Raw genomic sequence first — 22029 nt, forward strand, 5'->3', positions numbered from 1 at the left:
ACCGTCGGGGGCTGGTCGAGTTCGTGGAGGGGCATTCGTCGTCCTTTCCAGCGTTGCTAGAAATGCAGAGTTCTGTACGATGCGAAAACCTATTCGATACTTACCGAATAAAGAGCGAGATTTTACGTAAAAATGTTCACAGAATTTTTGAGAATTATTCATTCTTTTAATGTTCTTGAAAAAGTTCAAACATTTTGTGAAATATGTAGTTTTGTTTCATAATTAACTAAATAACTTTTATTTGACGGTTGACTATTTTTGTTGTAAAATATATTATGTTGAAAAAGAATTTTGTTTTTTCTCATATTTAGTAGTGTAAAAATGGTAAATTATAAGATGGCGTACTGGTTTATTTTATCTTTGCTATTTATTTAGTATGTATATTATTTTAATCTTGTTACGGAGATGCGAGAATGTGAACGTCTCTTCCTGTCCAAGCGAATTTTCGAGTCTCGCAGAGCGGATCGTTATTCCGTCGACATGGCGATTTAGTTCAGGAGGAGTCCTCCCTTCGCAGCGAAGTTAATAAGAGTCGATGTATGTAGAATGGTTTACAAATGGATTTTAAATATTGTTATAAAAAAAAATAGAAATGAGAAATGTCCAGGTTTAGATGGGAAAATTATAGAAATCTATTTGACCGAAAGAAATATCTCTTTTATGCGAAATATATTATACTATAATATTATGCTGATCTCTTTCATATTCTTATGGCATCCATAAATTATCATTTATAATACGATTTATCCGTAGGATATTAGATTAAATTTAGATAACCATAAATTGTTGAACAAGTATTATTACGCTTGGTCCGAAAGAATTCATCGAATTTTCGAGCTTTCGGAAGAGAGAACATTCAGCGAACAACTGAGTCGTTTTATTGCACTTTTTCGAACGGTCCCTCAGGATAAAGTAAAGCCATCGGACTGAGTCTCCGTCTGCCATTTTATTGCCTCGGGAACTTTTCGGTAGTCCTCGACCAGACCGATAACTACGTCGAGAGAAGTGGATAGAATTGTATTCTCGAATCTCTTCGCGTGGCATTTGCGGCAACAACTGACTTTAATTTCCAGCCAAATAAACTTAAGTACCGTCTACACTAGCGAATATCAATAATTATCGATTTTTACAAATGCATATTTTTTTTTATTTAACTCTCTCTTGCGAGACTTTAATATCCAATTTTATTTCACAAGAACGGCTCGTTTTCGCGATTAAAGTTTTCTCGTTTCGCACGAAATGGACTCGCATAAATCTTCTTCTAAAATTAGTTTATTCCATATTCCTCGCTTTCGGTTGATTAACTTCGTCATCGGCAACATTAATAGGTAGTTCCTTTTTTTCGCGAGTATACATACACGTGTTTATACCGAGACGCGCGTGGCGATGCAGAATGTCATCGGTCCTTTGTACGTGCGTGCTCACACGGTGTCATTAATCGCCTCGTCATTGTCGCTGAGCACCGTAGAATGGACTACGCAAATGGTACGACAAAACGCAGTTTCTCAGTCTATTCAATGTCACTTACGATCCAAATAAGAGCGGCATCGTGCGTTTCTATGGTACCACATTCATGTTGAATACGCTACTTGCGTATATTGGCTCATATTCAAGTTTCCCATCTGTCCTTTTAACTTCTATTGCGTGAAATGTTTTCTTTTTTCTCCTTAAAATAAAATTGAATTCAATTAATATTTCTTTTCTCCTTAAAATTAAATTAATCAAGTCTAAATTGATTATCCGTGGTAAGTTATCGCGTTTGCACATGAAAATGTATTCTTTTAAAATTACTTTTATAGATAAATAAAATTATTTTTATAAAATTATAAAATTATTTTTATGGATAACATATTATGTGAAATGTTAATTTTATACGGGTCTTTGAAAAATGATTTTTTGATTTTATTCACTTTCATGATTTGCACGATATTGAAATTATAGGTCATCTAGTCGTCATGATCTTTTACGGCTATAGTCGTTCTCGAGACCGTTATAGCTCACACGTACAAAAGCCACATTCTTTGAGGAGTGTATTTAATTCGATCTTTGAGGTGATGTTCCGCTGCTTCACCGCTTTACCTCATTTGATCCTAGCCACTGAGGAAGGCAAGTACGTGAGTCGACTTCGATTCGTGCAGTGGCAGGTAGATCCTCTATAGAAATAAGGTTACGTCTCGTGAGACAAGCTCGTTTTTCGTGCGTGTATAGGGCGTTTCTGACATAAATGTACAACAAGTGTATAATTCTTTACTCCATTAGGGTAAAATGTTAACATTAGGAATCGATAACTAAGTACTTTTCTTCGTTTAAACTCATCTTCATCAATTTTTTATTTGAGACTTAATCACTAGTCAACTTAGAATTAGAATATTTAATATTGTAAATTGAAAAAAAATATATAAAAAAATCTAACGTTTAATCGAGTTTTAATTGAACAGTCTCATCGATTTATCAGACATGTCTGCGAACGCACACGTGTATGATCTTATGAATGAATTCAGCGTCATACTTCTTGCGTGACGCTTAATTAGATCTTAATTGCACCGCAGCTGACGCTGGTATACCAGCTCGTAGGAACAACGACAAGAGCCCACCGAGGCTCACGAAGCGCCATTAGTGTTTTAGGCAAATCGCGCTTCATTATTGTCCGCGTACGGCACGACGGATGACGTCGTCGGACGTTGTACAACAAGTACAAAACAGATGTACCTTGTTACTGCAAATTTTCCCGCGAACGTACAACGGGATATGCTGATGTTGAGCTGCATGCAGCACTGCATTTCGCTGCAATTTAAATATTTATAAATGTCTATTATAATGTAAATTGACCACGAAAAATCTTAAAATATACATATATAAAAATAATATTTTAGGATTTATATCATAAATTATATACTTCGATAAATAATATATTATTTCTTATAAATATTTTTATTCTTTTATTAACACGAGTGGTCGCATTTATTTCGATATATTTCACAAGAATAAATTTCATACGATTTCTCCGATGTCATAATTCAATATGGCTGTAGAAAGAACATAGGAACCTTAATTATGTGTGCACGTGGTACGGTACGCATTCCGTTGTACGCGCGTGTTCGGCGTACGCGACTCAAAAGAAGTCGAATTATAGCGAGTAAAGAATTCGCCGAGTATCCGTTGCACATGACAAATCGGCTTCCTTTTCTCACGTCCATCGGCACCGCCATTTGTACGGGGATGAATTATTCTCGCCGAGATATCGATATGCTAAACGACCGCGTTTTTTCGCTCCTTTTGCTCCGTCATCTTCGATACAAACCACGTGAAATATATATATTTATAGTTTGTCGTCGCGATTTAGCATATCTGTCGTTCGCCGACCATTTGACTTCGTATCATTCGTCTTACTTATTGTAGAAATAAATGGCAAAAAAGATATCTATAAGTCTACAAAATTTATTTTAGTTATCTATTTCTACATTTGAACTTTTTTATGCCGAAGGAATCAAATATGAAATTAAATATCATTTTTTATTTTATATTCTCTCAATGTGGTTATATTTATTCTGCTTATTCCACATTTTCGTAGAATGTCACAGATTTTAAATCCAGACATTCTAATTATATTTATAAATTGCACTCTTGTTGTTATTCCATGTGCATCACGGGAGCTATATAGTTTGGGAAATCACGAAAGACGGAAGAAGGTTCATGCTCCGTCGGCGTGACTTCCGGAAAAAGAGGCGACTATCTGCCTCTTGCGCCATTTATTATATAAAAGTTATTATCATTGTCGCGCTCGTGTTGTTCGTCATCGTGTAACATGAATTTATGAATGATGCGCCCATATACGGAATTTCGGTTAGCGTTTCTGTAATTACACGATCGACACGCTGTTTACCCAATTATATGCGAGACAATTATTCGTTGTAGGAACCGCGCATTGTGAACCACGAAAAGTGAATAATTCATCGTGCGTGCCGTGCAGGGTGCATAATAAAGGTACTGAAATTTTTGCGAGACTTCTCTCTCTTCCTTTGTTTATTAGCTTTCGAAAATATATATTTCGATACTGTTATATAAAACGTATATATATATATACACACACACAAAGAAAATATTCTCTTAGAATTTACCCTGAAAATCGTATTAATCGTGGGATAATATGGTATTGGAAGAATTTTATAATATTTTTTCTGATTAACATTTACCGCAATAAAGATATTAATATCTACCACAATAAGATATAAAATCTACTCGATTAATTTTACTACGTACGTAGTAAAATTTACTCTGTACCTTTTAATCTTTTTTATTGTGGTAAATATTAATCAGAGAAATTCTGATAAAATTCTTCCAATACTATATTGACCCATGATTACCATGATTTTCAGGGTAAATTCTAAAAGAAAATTCTCCCCGTGTACGAACGTGTTTCAAATCTTTCCAAGTACATCAAAAATTTCCTTCGACCTGCAGACCTTATGAATACATATGTTCAAAGTTTCGATGCATTTCGAATAACACATCGTAGTTTTCCGGGAGACTTTTCAACGGTATCTGATGCATTTTCTCGACATCTGCGCGAACAAATGTGACACGACTCGAACAACAAGAATAAAAGCCCGATATTTTGCACGTGTGCAAGGGGAGATATCGATGGTCGGTTCTCTATCGCGAAGAATCGAGGGAGGCGAAGGGAAACAAAGGTTTCACGGGAAGTGCATCCGCATATATATATATATATATATATATATACATCTCGGTATATAGTGCACGCATGCATTCGCATTAACGCGACATAGGCGTGAACACACACGTGGTCGACACGGGCGTGTGCGTGAGATTTCTGCTTGTTGCGAACGTTTGACGCACACATGAGCGATTTTGGGCGCCAGCCGTCCACAGTTCCGACGGATGCGAGACGAGATTTGTGGGGGTAGGCGGGCTTGATAAAGTCTTATTCGGAAATGGAAGTTTAAACCGTATTAAAACGGCAGGTCACAGTCGGCGGTGCGGTATGATTCGTGGACAGGACAGTATGCGTTTATAAGGTCGCCGGAACCGGCGTCGAATAATGCGACATTAGCGGTCATTGGACGCTTTGAAGTCGACTCTCTTCCCTCGCGTTTACGAGGGGATTCAGGGAGATTTGTCCGTGAGAATTATTATCCCGCGTATATAGCGCAACTTTCCTGCGCGAGAGTGTCAGACTGAATAACAGTACGCGGAGAGAATTTACTCTTAGAATTTACCGTGAAAATTATGCTAATTGTAGTATATTGGAAGAATTTTACAAGAGTTTTTCTGATCAATATTTACCAATAAAAATATTAATATGTACATAATAAAATTAATCGAACATATTTTATATCTTATTATGGTAATTAATCAGATTCAATACTATATATTGTCTCACAATTACCATGATTTTCAAGGCAAATTTGAAGAGAAAATTATCTCTGTGTATCCGATAGAAACTCGAAGATTACGTATTACATAGACAATAAAAAATCTTTTTAATGTATATATGTATATTTTTTTAGAGCGCATATTTAAATATGCATTAAATACATACATAAAATATTAAATATGTGCTTTCGAAACGCTGATGGTCATAAATAGAAAACGATGGTATATGTTCTACATGCACGTAGTCTAATATGTCATACATTAGAAAGAGGGTTTGACATTAGCTTGCGAATGATATGCAGATCGTGCACGTAGTGCTTTGCCCATTATATAGCAACCTGCTTTTATACAGAAAGCGGTTCGCAGAGATGTGCCAAGAAAAGTTTCGTCATAGACACAGCCTTCGTGATCGAGTTATGCCGTGATAAAATGATGCGATAAAGATGAAGGCTCGTGTGAATAGTACAACGCTCACTTCACCGTGACACGAGTAAATATTTGTGCTTGTATAAGGTCTCCCGTCCTCTCTCCGTCTTTCATTTTCGTTCTCCCTCTCTTTCTTCGAACTGTGTGAAGTTTACGGAAAATGTTCATTTAATTCTTAACAGCTCGTTACGCGGCGCATAGATGCACGCACATGCTAATCGGATGTATGTACATACAAGTATATAAAGCGCTACGGTTTGAAAGCAGCGTAATGCCGCGTATGTACACGTGCTGCAATCGTAATGAGACACATTATTGGATTATTATAATTTACAAACGGTCGGTGCCTCCTCCTTTGCTCTCATGAAACAAACATATATATCTAACATTGAAATAAAAATTGTAAAGCTATGCGGAGAGGATTTTCTCTTAGAATTTACCCTGAAAATCATGATAATCGTGGAACAATATTGGAAGAATTTTATCAGAGTTTCTCTGATTAATATTTGTCGCAATAAAAATATTATGCATATACATAGTAATTTTTACTAATCAGAGAAACTCTTATAAAATTTTTCCAATACTATATTGTATCACGATTACCATGATTTTCAGGATAAATTGTAAAAGAATTCTTTCTGCGTAATCAAAGAGAAGAATACAATTGAGAAATGTTCAATTCTCATTAAAACGCGTTATCGTTGAGGAATTGTCACCTTCGCTCGAACGAATCGGCGCGATATTTTAAACGATTAACGAAAGGATCGTTACAACGACAAATCTGGTGGGAAGGAAAAGGAAAAGGACCTTTTCCAATCTCAATAGCGTGATTCATGGACCGACGCGACGCCGGCGCGCGAGCCAATTCCATTTCACGAACGGTAAAAAGGGAAATCGGAGAGGTGCAGCTCCGTTCGGGGCCACCTACGTTGACATTGACAAATCGACGCGTGTCGGGCAAATTGCCGTTTGCCGTGCAAGCTTCTCGCCTCGCGGAAGCTTCCTCTAATAGACGGGAAACTGATGTGCGCGACCGCGTCACCTTCTTGGCAGCCGGTGCATGGCCTTGCACTCGATCGCATTTTCGTCGAACCGCGTGTTCTACGAGAGATCCGCGATATTATTTCCCTCCCGACATCTGGCCGTCGACCTTCCCGCCTTTACGCGCGACACGTGGGCGTTCATTCATTCCTTCGTATAAGAAGGCCACGACACGTCTGTCTGCTACACGTACACATTACTTGATCAGGGTTTCTTGAACGTCTCGTACATTTATAATGAATCAGTTTCTATCGCGAATTCAAGCCATCGAGCAATAATCGAGTTGTTAATTTTTTCATTTTAATCTGTAATCAATGTTTGTATTGTCCATATAAAATTTAGATGCTGAACTTGAGAGAGAAAGGAATTTGAATTGAATTGATTAATAATAAAATTACTGTTTAATTTTGTGTAATCTGCCATTTCATCTTATTTAATTCGAGCTAATTCCTCCAAATTAAATTTAGCCGGCCGGATCTTACATCTAATTTGGACGATGAATTAGTAGCTGAACGGACGGATGTTGCGGTAATTTAATTTGAAATAGAGTTAACCGCACATACACATAGTATACCCTATATATACGGTTTCGACCGATTAAATTCAACGTGTAAATTGTTACAATTTCCAACTTATTGATCTGATGTAAATACAACGTTTAAAATCAATACGAGAATCAAACTGAATCAATTTCGATGATCGAAGTATCCAAGTGAAGCACCAACATTTTTTTTCTTTATCAGTTACATCCAACGTGTAACAACTCCAACTTATTATTGATCTGATGTAAATACAATGTTTGAAATCAACATGAACTGAGAATCGGACTGAAAATAAATTTCGATGCTCGAAGTATCAACATTTTTTTTCGTTTAATCGCAACGGGATATCACGCGTGTTGATTAGATATCCGTCTAGAGTTGCTACGACAGTCTCCAAGTGCGTTCACACAAACGATGGCCAGTCTTGACCATCGACTAAGGTGGAGCTTCCGTTTCCGGCATCGAACGTGCCGAAGAACGCGCAAGATCGACACCGTCTTTATTATTCATGTAGACAATCGACTCGCTTGTTTTAAGTAGAACAGATCCGGAAACTCTCGAAATCAATTTTTTTCCTCTCGAATTCAATTTTTTTATAAAAATTTTCCATCGATTTTATAAAAATGTAAATAATATTTACGATAAAAAAATTAAGTACGCAAGTCTGGAATGGGATAGTTTTCTTCTTTTTCAGATGATTAATTGACGCAGGGATATTCTGCGAGTCGATTGATTTGACCAGCGCACGATTGATAATATTATCTTATCGAGGCTCGCTCTCTCGATCTTGCACGTATCTATTATGGTCCTTTTCTGACTCAGCGCGCTTCGTGATGCATTAACCTCGCGATTGGTTCCTTCTGCACTGACGTATACTTCGCGTACATCAATCTCTTCGTTGATCCCTTTCAGAAAGGGCGATCTCGAAGATCACGAAGAACCTTTTTATTCCTCGTCGTTAACCACTTTATTAATTTACGACGTATAATGCAACGGGTCAAGAGACATTCAAAGGTTAATGATTCTTCCGCACCTTCGCTGTCTCGAGGCGCACATTTCTCTTATTTATATTTACCGACTTCCTCTTCAAATTTTTGCCGGAATATTCCGTTAAAAAAATACAATACTACTTTTAGTCAATAAAAACCAATGTGAAATAAATGGTTTCTTGATACGTTAGAAAACGTGTAAATATATCCGATTCTATTGATTTATACACTGAACAAAAAAAAATGTGTTAACTCGACTAAACGTTCCAACTAAATAATTAATTGAACATATAAAAATATTAAAATTAAGCATAACATTAAATCTAACAAAAGGTATATAAATACCAATATATCAATTAACAATTTTTTTTTCAGTGCACAAACTGTATCTCGTATCACACATTATCGTTTCGATTGTGTAATTATTTTCACGCTCGCGAAATCCTAACGCACAGTGGTATTAAATTAAAACATGGGAGAGACCTACTCTCTGCCGAGCTGCAAGTCCCAGCATCTCCAGTTAAAATCTCATTGAATCTTTAATCCTTTAATCTCGCGATTGCGCTCTCTCGCTCGCTTAAGCGCCGCAGGCCAAACTCGCGATCTGTGCAAATCAGCGGCGAGTGCAGGCGCACTCGCGCACTCGCACACTCGCGATCGCGCTTATCTCCGCGTGTATCGCGCAGATCACCTCGGCGCGTTTGCCATATGCTCGCTGCCGTGTCTCGGTACCGTTGGCGAACGCATCAGCCTTTCTTCGCAGAGAAAAAGAGAGAGAATCGGTTTCCTGATGCCTGCCGATGCGTCTCTCGCATCTCTTCAGAAAGACGACCCGTCTTCATTAACGGACATTCGAAGGCGGCGGAACTTAAACGGCGCATCCTCTCATTGAGCGCGTAATTGATTATCATTGAATACATCGAGAGCTTAGGCTATCATTCCGCATTCCTATTAAACCGCATCGGTTCGAGAAACGATGATACCCTACGAAATTCACCGCCCAAAGATACTACATACACGCAGAGAATTTTCTCTTAGAATTTACCCTGAAAATATATCAAGGAAGAATTTTATAAGTTTTTTTGATTATATTTACCACATTGAAAAATATTATCGATATCATATTGTCCCACGATTACCATGATTTTCAGGGTAAATTCTACGAGAAAATTCTCTCCGTGTAATTTTAATTATTTTTTATTCCCAAAGAAATTATCTATAATTAGATTGGCAATTTCTTTTCTTCATACCGTAAGACGCGTGTATTTTAAAAATAGCTACACTATATATATATAGCTGTGCACGGGTATATTGTTCGTGTAATAGAGTTCCCTGCAAACTTGAAGAAATTTCGAGTCACAGCTAGTCGTTATTACAATGCACTATGCGCGATGCATAATAACGACTATCGACGGCGCGTAAACTTGTTTTGCAGCGACAGAGAGCGAGGGGCAGTTTTGCCGGAGGCGAAACTCGCTCTTTGCGCGGCGAATATCTCCGCGCGATACACAAATCGCCGTCGTCGAGAGTCGCTTGCGTTTCGCGCAAAAACCGCCGCTCCCCGGCGCGACATCGGGCGACATTCCGAGCGGAAATGCTTGCGGTACATTATGTTCTTTGCGCGCAGGAAAGAGAGAAAGAGAGGAGAGCGCGATAAAAGAGACGACGCGGACGCTTCGTTCTTTATTTCAACGTAATCAACTAGTGACGACGCACGCACGGGGAAACCCTATGAAAAGCATCGTCAGAGCGAGCACGCACAAGGGACAAAGAAATTGCACCGACCATGACGGCCGCCGCCGAAGGCTGCGGCCTATTGTCTATTGATAACGCGACCGCGTAGGTTTCTGCGGAAGCACAGAGATCGGCTCTCATTGTCGCGTCTAATTGAGTTAACGCTCCGAGCTACGCGGGACCTTTTCCAGTCGCGAAATAATGTCAATTATCGTTGCCGAGTCGTGACAGCGTTCGCTCTCCGTTCGCTGTTTCGCTATTTGAACACGCGCAGTTTTTTTCTTTTTTTTTTTTTTCGTTTGATCGAACGCGATTACGGTAGAACTCGGTGACAGGCAAATGCGGCGAGAACGAGAGCGAAAAATGTAAACGTGTTGAAAATTAGATCATCGAGCGAGACCTATTAATTTTTATTGCACACATTATATATATCTAATAAATTTCTATTTATTTGATTTATTTGTTTAATTATTAATTTGAAAGGCATGTTTTGTCTAATTTTTTCTGCAATCGATGCGGAGTGTTAATCCCTTCAATAATTGTATTAAATCTAAATCCAAAGAGTCGTTCGTTAATTTAGCGTCCGATCTGATTTTCTCCGTCCGTGGGGGGATCGTGAGGAAGTCAACTCTTGGAAATGATGTGAAAATGGGAGCGATTCATTGTCGAAACAGTATGCGCCTCTCGGACGCCACGGCGGTTTAATCGAATTACTTTTACTACGCCTGGTAATTGGAAATCTATCTAGGAGATAGATTTCGATTATAGGGATACCCAAGAAGGACCGAACCGCGCCAAACGTGTCGGACAGAGGGGGATTGCTTTATAACTGATAAATTGAATCTATAAGACTCGCGGGCGCCTCCTCTCTAAAATCGATTTCCATTAATTCGCGGAGAGCTGTTTGTATCACCAGCGCGTTTGACGTACGCGTTTGAAAGCGCACGTTGAACCGTGCACTTTCTCTCTGTTATGAATTTTACGGGGGTCGAGAGTTCCTAGAACAGGAGCTTCTTTCTTGAAATTTTATCGGGGCAAAAATTAACTTTAATCATTAAGAATCGCTACGCATACACGGAGAGAATTTTCCCTTAGAATTTATCTTGAATCATGGTAATCGTGCTTGGAAGGAATTTTATAAGATTTCTCTGTGATTAATAGATATTTATACCACAATAAAAAAGATTAATGTACATAAATGAAATTAATGGAACATATTTTATATTTCATTGTGATAGATATTAATATCTTTTTTTATTATGATAAAAATATTAATTCGAGAAACTCTTATAAAATGTTTCCAATACTAGGTATATTATCCCACGATTTTCAGGGTATTTTAAGGTAAATTTTAAAAATAAATTTTCTCTATGTATAAATAAAAACTCATCTATCCGAGTATTTTCCTCAGTTGACATTTGGTATCCGCGATATTTTTGTTCGAATATAAAAAGATGCGACCTTTAAGACACCGCATGCAAATCGGGCGACTCTTTAACGCGGCCATTCATCTTTCCGATTACATTAACAAACTCGAGCGATCGGGTTCGCTGTTGCAGTAAACTCACTGACAACATATCAGAAACGAGAGCGATGTTATGAGTAATTCGCGTTACGACGTTGTCATCGTCATCCTCGTAGTTCATCATCGTCGGTCCCAAGTGAGTAATCCGTATCGCGGAATTTACGGCCTCGTTTCTTTGGACTCTATATATCCTTTGGCGAGGAAATGCTGTCAGTTTTACGATTCGACATGGCCTCGTCGAATCTTTAATCTACGGGGAACGGAAATGTGCGCCATATCGTGATTCTCGACGCCCGAGAGAGAGAGAAACGTTTCGCTCAAATTCGAAAAGTTTCACCAAAGTTCGGAAGTTGATTCGAACTTTCTCAAGTTCTCACGTTGAAATAACCCGTCCGGGTAATTTCGCGAAGCGACGAAAAGAAATTGTTCGACCGTTTGTACGAGAGAGAACAGAGATGTAATAGCGTAACTCGGGCGGTTTAAATGTAGAGCCGCGGCTCTCTTAATCAAGTCTTTAAACATTAAATGGAAAAAATATTGTATTCTCTCGAACAGAATTCAAGTTTCAAAATATACCACGAGAGAATGCGTGCAACTTTAAACGCCGGTTTTACAAATTTACATTTCTATCTTTTCTCAACTAGAATCTTGGTATAGTTGCGAAAGATCGGAATCCTGCACAAATGTTACGAGTAGATTCTTTTCTCGTGAAAAGATTCTTATCCGGACATTGTTTCACTCGAGTGTCCTCGGCATGGAATGCATGCAGCGTTGCACCTTATAGTTGACGTGCAACACGCGCTTAGATATACATACATATATACATAGATATATAGGTTGACAGATACCGAGAAAGTGATCTTCATCCTTCCCTTTCTATATATGTATGTTATGTATATACGTCCTGATAGGCGATTTCCGGTAGCACGCGAACCACAGAAGCGATCTCGGCTGCCAAGTGCGTCGCAGGATTAATTACCGTGAATCGAGACGACGACCAGAGCTTACACATTCCAGACGGATTACCATACGACGTCTTGCATTTAAACGATGCGTAAGCAGTTTTGTATAGCCGTGACAAAGCTGTGTTGATAAATATTGATATCCCTGATTCGCGCGGACAGGTGCACAACAAATCGCGCGGATACTTGAACGATGATTTGTCTATAACAGTGCAGCATAATTGAAATTAACTATATAATGATTCGTAATTAGTTTATGAATTTTGAAGGACAGACTTCCGATTTAAAAGAAGGAAGGCTAAAAATATCGCAAGGTATTAGCATTCGTTTATAATATAGTTTGCAATGCTAAAATGTGGTGTCATGTATATATGTATTTGTAAATTGCGAGCTGTACCTATATATATAGTTTGAAAATTAATATTCTGTTAAAATGAAAACAGATTAATTTATTATTTGTTCTATACTGTTATTTTTAATCGCTCGTAGCTTAATAATTCTTCTCTCTCTTTCCTCGACACTCTAAATAATTAGACTATAAATCATTTAAATATACTTAATGGCACAAAATGAAGAATACATTTTTAAATACTTTTTTGTCGAATGGTCGTGTTATTTCGATTAGATTATTATAAAACCACTGCTCCACATTTCCCCGACTTTCTCAATTACTCCCTGACTTGGAAATCCAAGAATCCGTCACACAATGTGACCGGTGAGGAATTAATAAATGTTTCGCTTTACGAACCGCAAATCACGCGGGACTCGCAACTTGTTTGCCAACAGATAATTGCATTTAATTAGTAAGCCGTCGTGCGCGAATCGGGAATTATCTCTTCCGTCTAATTACTTAGACAAGAGCGAGAAAGGGAGCCGTAGCTGCGCGTAGGACGTGGATTAGCATAGTCGAGCATTAGCGCACGAGATCGTGACAGATCGGACAGAACGGATTCGTTCGTAGCGAAAGGTTGTATCGTGAGGAGGAGAAAAGGAGGCCGTGGGTTCTTTAATGCCGCGTCATCGTGCCGAAGATAAATGGGGATCGAAATTGCGCGCGCGTGCATTTCTCACTTCTCGGTTTCGAACAGGCCGCAAGTATTTGCAGTTCTGCATTAAGTACGCCGCGAGTAGATATCTCACTCTTTCGCGAGAGAACCGAAACGATCATCGCTTCATGGGCGTGGCAGCGAGAAGCATGTATCGTACACGGAGAGAATTTTCTCGTAGAATTATAGTAATCGTGGGACAGTATGGTTATTTTAGAAGAATTTTATAAGAGTTTCTCTGGCTTTAAAATATTTACTACAAGGAAAATATTAATATCTACCGCAATAAGATGTAAAAGATGTTCGATTAATTTTACTATGTACGCATTATTCATATTTTTTATTGTGCTAAATATTATGTACATGGTAAAATTAATCGAACATATTTTATATCTCATTGTGGTGGATATTAATATTTTTGCCTTACTTATATATATTTAATATTTAATTTTTTTTATTATGGTAAATATTAATTACAGAGAAACCTGACGATTACCATAATTTTCAGGATAAATTTCAAGAGAAAATTCTCTCGGTGATATATTGTATAGAAAGCGCTGCCCTGAAAAGAGATAATGTATTAATTAGGTCGATTAAAAAATTAGAACGAACCAAACATCTTTATTCTGATTTTTCTCACTAATAATTATCGATAGAAAAATGCAAAATTTTTATGCGATATTTACGATTATACGGCAAATTGGCGATACCCTTCTTGACTGACGATATCCTTCAATGAAAATGCTATCTGTTGCTTCACGCTTCAGTTGCTCGCCTCGGTGTGTATTAAATGCTGCGAGGCAAGTTTTCTGTATATATTTTTCATTCGATTTATCTCGCTTTATCACGGATAGAGATAACCGCTAGACACGACTTTGGATTTCGAAAGTGTTTTTCTCTCTCGACTTGTTTTACTCCTCTCTCGCGTTCCTCGTCGGCATTCACGATGATTCAAGATCCGAAATTCCTTTCGTGTCAAAGCGTTATCTAATTTCGTCGCACAAACGTTTCTCGTCGTTTTTTCATTAGTCATCAGCTTCCCGGTGGACTATCAAAAGCGAAAGGCGACTCGTAATATATAGATGGTCCAGCTATAGTAGATACAGAACGCGTTGTTTTGTCTCGCTCGAGCGATCACCACCGTAGTTTGCCCAAACGATTTCCAGGTAAAGGAATCGTCGATTTCCAGGTAGTGCAATCGACAGAGATTATGTCGAGGAGAGATGGCGATCGACGACGATCGCACGTTTCAATCGCCCTCGATACGTCTTCGCTGATCTGTATCGGAGAAATAAAAAGAAATGTGTCGTATTACGATCTGCTTTTAGCGATCGATTAATTTGTCCGAATTTCTACGAGTCAGCGGAATACGAGTGAAATTCGATTTTGTAGAAACACAAAAAAAAATAATTAAAATACGATGACGTGTTTCTTTACTTCTCGCAGTGACATGTTAACTATACATCTCGTATGTTTGAGCAATAAGGCGCGGCACTCTTTGCAGCGAAAGTTTTCCAGGAAAATTTCGCAGTAGCATAAGACGCGATCCTATCGAGCGATTGCGAGAATTATGCGGAACGATAAAAAAAAAGTCGTTATACAGGGGGGATTGCCAGCTATTTGCGCCGTTATACCGAGGATAACGTTGAGCTTAAGGGGATCGTTATCTACGGTCCTTAACTGAAATTTAGCCGGGAACCAGTTTTCGGGTGGGAGTCAAACAATCCGAAGGCAGAAGGCTTGTTCGATTTATAGGAATGCAAACTTATCTCCTTTGCTCTTGTAAAACATAAAATGTCCATCAAAAAGATTCTATTTTAGTGCGATACTTCCGAGAATCGGATCGATATGAGTGAATAATGAGTTCTTATTAGCATATCGTATTACGTTAAATATTATTGATTATATCCTCTTATAAGATGTGCCTTTATCTCTCCTGCCGGATAATTAGAAAAAAATAAAATGAAAAATTGGGTGTGTAACAAGTAAATTTAATTATGAATATGCAGGGTGTGTTTCTAAAACTATGTCGGAGATTTTAAGGGCGTATTCTAGGGTTCAAATTAAATTTAAAAAAATTCCTCGGAGGGAAAGCATTTTTGAGCCCATGTTTATCGAAACCTTTTTTTCTTATTTCGACTCCTAGAAGACACCCTTGAAATCTCTGACAGTTTTAGAAACATTCTGTACGGTCACCATTTTTTCCCTACATCTCAACTTTTTCTTCAAACAATTATGCCATAATTAATCGCGCAGAAACATTCTGTACGGCCACAATATTTTTCCTACATCTCAACATTTTTTTTCAAACATTTTACGTCATAATTAATCGCGCAGAAACATTCTGTACGGCCACAATATTTTTCCTACATCTCGACATTTTTTTTTTTTTTTTCAAACAATATCATGGCCACAATATTTTTCCTACATCTCAACCATTTTTTTTCAAACAATTATGCCATAATTAATCGCGTGTTGCGCGAATAATTGTGAAATTCATCTTCGACGTACGAGAGAGAATCACGATCGCGCAGATCCGCTACTTTTCTCGAGACGTTCAGCCAGCAGAATCCAAGTCGATGTCCTCAGATAAATAACCCTCCGTAGAGGGCTCCGCCCTACGTCAGGTCTTCTCCTCTCGTCTCCTGGAGTCTGAGCTGGATGCTGGAGAGTCGGGGTGTCAAGACTCACCCGCTACATCCCTGTCGCGTTCTTCCCCACCCTTTCTCGTCTCCGTTCCCGCTGTATTCATTCTTTCTCCGAGGATCGAGCGGTACAGATCGCGTTAAAATCTCTCATGTGTCGAAATCTCGAAAAAGAGAGAGAAAGGGAACGAACGAGAGAGAGCTTAGAACTGCGCGTTGCAAACGAACGAATTGGGTTTTTCGCGAGATTCGAGCCACACTCTCTCGGAAGACAAAGGAAAGACCTCGCCTCTCGTTCTCGTGCGTGTAGGTCGAAACGCAGGCTGAGAGCAGAACAAAGGAGCATCTCTGATTGCTCTCTCTTTCTCTCCCGTTCAGGTCGCGCCGTCGAGAGAGGAGCCGATCGATCATTAACCCGACCGTAGAGCGCGCCCGGGCCATCTCGTGATTCGCTTCGCGTGTGCACGTCGTCGTCGTCGTCGGCTTTCCTTCGTCCGAAAAACGAGAGACCGGGAATACAATCACCGCTGTCCTGCTCCCACGATCCTCGATCGGAGCATCGACGTATCTGCGATTTACGAGCCGCGAGAGGAAGAGACTGCCAGGGAGAGCCAGTGCAGGGTGCGCGTGCACCGAAAGAGAGAACGTGGAAGGAAGGAGAAGAGAGCGGCGAGAGACAAAGACGGAGTGGAAGCGCGAGAGCGAGTACGCGCGCCACTGGTGGCGGAAAGACAGACGCGCCGCTTCCCCTTCGTTCTCGCGCCAGTCGGTCGCGCGTTGCCGAGCAAAGTGGATGGGTCGCGAACGCGCTCCCGTTGAAAAGCTTCCCTCGCCTGTTGTTCGTCGTCACGGTGCACGAGAGAAGGAGAGAGACACGTCTCTTCCGATACGGTACGCATTCACGGTGTTATCTTTGTGGTAAACGCGAGCTACGTCCTTTTGTATTATTATTATTATTATTATTTGCTGCGCAATTTGTGAGAGGAAAAAAGATCGTTGATCGCTTCGTGACGTGTGTCCAGAAAATTTCGGAGATTTATTATAAAGGTGCATCGCGAAGTGAGCGCGTCATCGGACGTGCAATCGTCGCTAATAAGGAAAGTTTCCGAGTTCATTAGGGATTCGAGAGAGGTGAGTACCTTCAAATGTCACGAGAGTGCCTCGACTTCGCTTCGGTTCAGTCGTCAAGGTCGTGTATATATTTGATTTTGTTTTCATCGACGAAAGAAGCTTCGAAGAAACTGTTGCGCGTTCGTCTCTCTTATAATCCATCGTCTCGTCAAGGAAAAAAAAAAAAGAAAAAGAATTAATTCTCTCGGGAAACACCGAGGCGGGGTCCACGCCGGGACGTGGATGCTGCTCCGAGCCGTCCGGATTTCGACCGGATTACCCCCCCGCGCCATTTTGAAAATGGGCTGCCGGAACGGCAATCGATATAGCGGACGGCGCCAGCCGCATCGAGCGAGAGGAACCTCTCGAGGACAACGTCGCGTTCCCGCCTGTTCTCGGGGAGGCGCGTCCTTCCCCGAGGACGAAGCCTCCCTTCGCCCGTTTTCTCAGCCCCGCGAAGGAGAATAATCGAGTCGGCGATTCTCGAATCCCGGCAAAATTTGCAAGGAATTCGCCTGACCGCTTTGCGTGACCGCGAACGATCCTTTGGAACGAACCGACCGACCGGTCGGTCGTTACGCCATCTTGATTTCGTGCCCCACCATCTGCTGGATTGGTATGGGTCTCCACACTTTAACTTAACCCCCGAACGATCGAACCTTTAGTTAGGTACGCGCGATTTTCAGCCGACCTTTTCCGCGCTTCGAATCGCGCGATCGCGCATACCTGAATCGGTATCCTTCATCGACATTTCGAATCCTTGGACGCCGCGGACGGAGAATGGTATAGGTTTCTTTTATATCTCTTCTTTTCCTCTCCGAAACAGGGCGAGCTCTTTTCAGCGTTGTCTAATCTGAAAATTTCAACTATTTTATCGCAGTATAATAATCATGATCGTTACTCAGTATCTTAATGTTTTAATTAATTGTTAGTTTAAGAGAGAATGATAAAGTTAAGATAAAATAATTATCGTTGATAATAAATGCTTATTTAAATATAATTGTTTATTGGTTGTGAAATGACTTCCGTAAACGCGATAAAATTTTTGTTCCTTGACATTTTTGTGATTGATAAAATTATATCAATGAGATAGGAAGAAGAGAAGAACAACAGAAGGGAAATGATTTATTCTTACTAATCTTGATGTCTTTGATGCGGAGTGTTTATTTCCTTCTTTTTTTCGTTTTTACTTTATCAATTTTGCATAGCAAATCTCTACCTGACCTGACGCGAATTTTCTTTAGGTGAGAAAATTCCACGGAAACTATTATATTGCGCGAGAAAAGACCGGTTCCAACCGAAGAAAAACCCGAGAAAATGGCCTGACCTGCAGATCTTTTCAAAAACAATTTTTAAATCATTTTTGACACCATGTTTCTCCCGATTTTCTCAAAGAAATTGTGCATTTTTTTCACGACAAAAGATTATATTTCGATTGTTCATTGTTGATGCTGTTTTGTCCGGCCGTACATAGAGAGAATTTTTGTTTAAACTTTGAAAATCATGGTAATTGTGGGACACTATCGGAAGAATTTTATAAGAGTTTCTAATTAATATTTACCACAATAAAAAATATTAATAATCTACCACAATGAGATATAAAATATATTCGATAAAATTTACTATACCTACGTATATATTAAATAATATATTTTATTGTTCTTCGGTTACCACGAATTTCAGGGTAAATTCTAAGAGAAAATTCTCTCAGTACGCTTGACAGTTAATCATATCGCGGAGGCCAAAAAATCATTAGCGCAGAATTCGCGGAGAATCTATAGGTACGCGACGAGAGGATGCTGCGCCGTGCATCTCCGAAGAGAGAGATAGAGGGAGGAGGGATTAGCGCGGCATTTGTGCGCGACCTGCATCGATGCACCTGCACCTGCGCCGCGTGCATATATAATATGCATATACATGCGTTGACCGGTTCGCGCGCTCGATCGCGGCCTCGCGAAACGTTCCTCTCGTTGCAACGCGCCCTTTCCTTCGCGCGAGAACTCTCTGTCAGCCGCGAATTCTCTCGCGGTTCGCGGCTTCTCGCAATCGGCAGCAACTAGTTTCAGCAATAGCGGCGACTCCGCGCCGTCCACGCGATAACGGGTCGTTAACTTGCCCACATTTGCCTTTCTCTCGGCGCGCACAGGCAGACTCCGAGGAAAGAGAAGAGGCGGCTTATCCCCCATCGCGCATTCAACGCTCTACGCGATTTCCCGGTTAAGATCTTCGAACGCGATCTTCGCATTAGAGGAGGCACGGAGAGAGAGATACTGCAGACCTTTAATGGTAAATGTAATCATCCTATTCGAAATCGTTTATGCTTTCGTCTAATACGGAATATCTCCCTGATTTGATGTAACGTGAACGTGAGTCGAGAAAGTTCAAGCTCTCTCGCCGGATATTTTTTTCTGATTTTTTTATCCTTCATGTAGCGAGGAAACTGTGGAAGATAAAGTTTCGGGATTGTTTTCACGCGTTGCTATTTTAATCGCCAACTCGTTCTTTTTCGTTGCCGGAGCGAATCTTCCTATTTCGCCGGGAATCGTTTACGAGCGTTTTTTTATGATATACATTTTTCCTGAAACTTTTGCTCCTGGTCGCGTTCTGGTGTTTACTTGGGTCACAGGAAGGAAGGGAAGGAATTGCACGCGCCGGGTCGAAAAATAAACCTATACAGTGGCTTCGGATACATTGTATGCACGTGTATTTTTTAGATCCACCAACTTTTCTCGTTTGCCCTTATGATAGTCGCCGACACGTGCGCACGTATATGTATATATGCTCACGCATGCGAGATACACATTCATATATTCCGCGATGTGTTGGTGGTTCGACATCTATTCTTCCAGCACGCGCTACTTTATTCTCAATTTTGACAACGGCTGCGAGAGAAAGAGCAGATGTCTTTTTTCCGGGAACGAAATAGGGTCAATACAATGAGATAAAAGAATGAGAGACGAGGAACAAAAAAAAACGAGAAGCGTATAAGAATACAACTCGCGTAGTAGTTGTACATCTATATTCCCAACTAATCACAATGTCAAAGTGTCGTTTCAATAGACGAAGGATCATTCGCTCGTCCGTCTGTTTTTTATCCCTTTATGACACATATGCCTTCCGCGATTGATTGTGGCTTCTTTGAGTCATTATCTCTTATTTTTAGCGGTTGTATTTGTTCTTCTTTCTATCTCTTTATTAGCAATTTCTGTTGTCTCAATGTGTGCTAGCCCCTATCGGGCCAAACTGTCGAATTAGACGAGTCAAGGCGCAGGGAAATAATGGCTGATTGATTAGACACACGGTTACCCAGCGACACACGCAAACATATACGCCTGTATCTCGTGGGAATTAGGGGTCCGGCATACTCTCGCGCGATGTCGTAGAAAAAGAAATTTTTGTTTATCGTGGAGAGTGCGTGTGTGTCATTTGGATCACCCGGATGAGTCAGCGGATGTGACACCGACTTGACGAAGTGTTGAGTCAGGTTGCGGGGCAGACATCGATCTCGAGTTTATCATCATCTTTAGGGCTAGTATCTTTTCACTCGCGCATTAGATTGGAAGAATTCTATAGGAGTTTCTTTGATTAATAATATTTACCGCAAAAGAAAAAATATTAATTTGTACAAAGTAAAATTAATCGAACATATTTTATATCTTATTGTGGTAGATATTCATATTTTTTATTGCGGTAAAAATGTTTCAATCAGAGATACTCATAAAATTCTCATCATAAATATCATATTATTCCACAATTACCATGATTTTCAGGATAAATTCTAAGAGAAAATTCTCTCTGTACTTTTGCAAACGCGATTAAGATGGTATTAAAATTTATGCACTCTATCTATTTTATATAAAATTCAGTGCTTTATGTGTGCGTGCGTGTGTCGACTGATAAAAAAATTATTGCATAAATTAATTTATACGATGCTCAATGAGGAAAAAAAATCAATTTCAAGCACGAATTCGAGGTAGCTGAGGAAAGAAACTCCGGATCGGAAACGCCGTGCACGAACCAGCGAGTCATCAATTGTCTATTTATGCACCTGTGCGCAGCCTTGAAATCGCCGCGAGATATCCAATTTTCCGGTTGCTTCTCATAGTTTCATTATGATACCATAATAACTCCCGTCCCAACATTCTCTCTTCGGTACATCACTTATCGTTCACAACGGAATTCTCTCACACGTCACCGTCCGACGACGATCGTTATGTCCTCGTTAACGCCTTAATAGACGGCATCGACCTCTGAATGCGCTTATTAATCAATTGAGAGATGCGACCGAAAAAAATCTCGACGCTCTCATTATAGCTTCCCTCCGCGCGCGCGTCTCCCTTTGTTCGGTCGAAAAGAAATGGATAATACATGAGGAAAAGAGAAAAAAATGAGACGTGTTATCGTCTCCCTGTACGCACACTTCATTTGCAAATACATTTTCCGCAATTTTTATCTCAATCTTTCGTCTGCCGGGAAATCGCGATTGCCGCATTCGAAGATCGCGAATGTACAAATATATGCACTTGGTGATGCGCTGGCAACAACTTTTACTGCGTATTCAACACGCCTCCTCGCGTGTGCATTTCCATTTTCGCGGCCTCGAGTAACTTTATTT

General features: G+C 39.9%; 1 protein-coding gene across 4 annotated transcripts in view; it reads left to right on the forward strand.

Moving 5' to 3' along the window:
• Window positions 1–22029, forward strand: part of LOC114931519 (uncharacterized) — a 96736-nt gene that overhangs the window by 26243 nt on the left and 48464 nt on the right. Inside the window, exon 1 of one of the 4 annotated variants that reach the window (XM_085483842.1) lies at window positions 17045–17195. The exons of 2 other annotated variants lie outside the window; for them this stretch is intronic. The gene's annotated coding sequence lies outside the window, so the exon portion shown is untranslated. One more of the 4 variants, XM_085483841.1, reaches the window with a different exon arrangement.

Source organism: Nylanderia fulva, unplaced genomic scaffold (assembly GCF_048542155.1).
Source record: "Nylanderia fulva isolate GAGA-0341 unplaced genomic scaffold, ASM4854215v1 Scaffold27, whole genome shotgun sequence".
Taxonomy (NCBI): domain Eukaryota; kingdom Metazoa; phylum Arthropoda; class Insecta; order Hymenoptera; family Formicidae; genus Nylanderia; species Nylanderia fulva.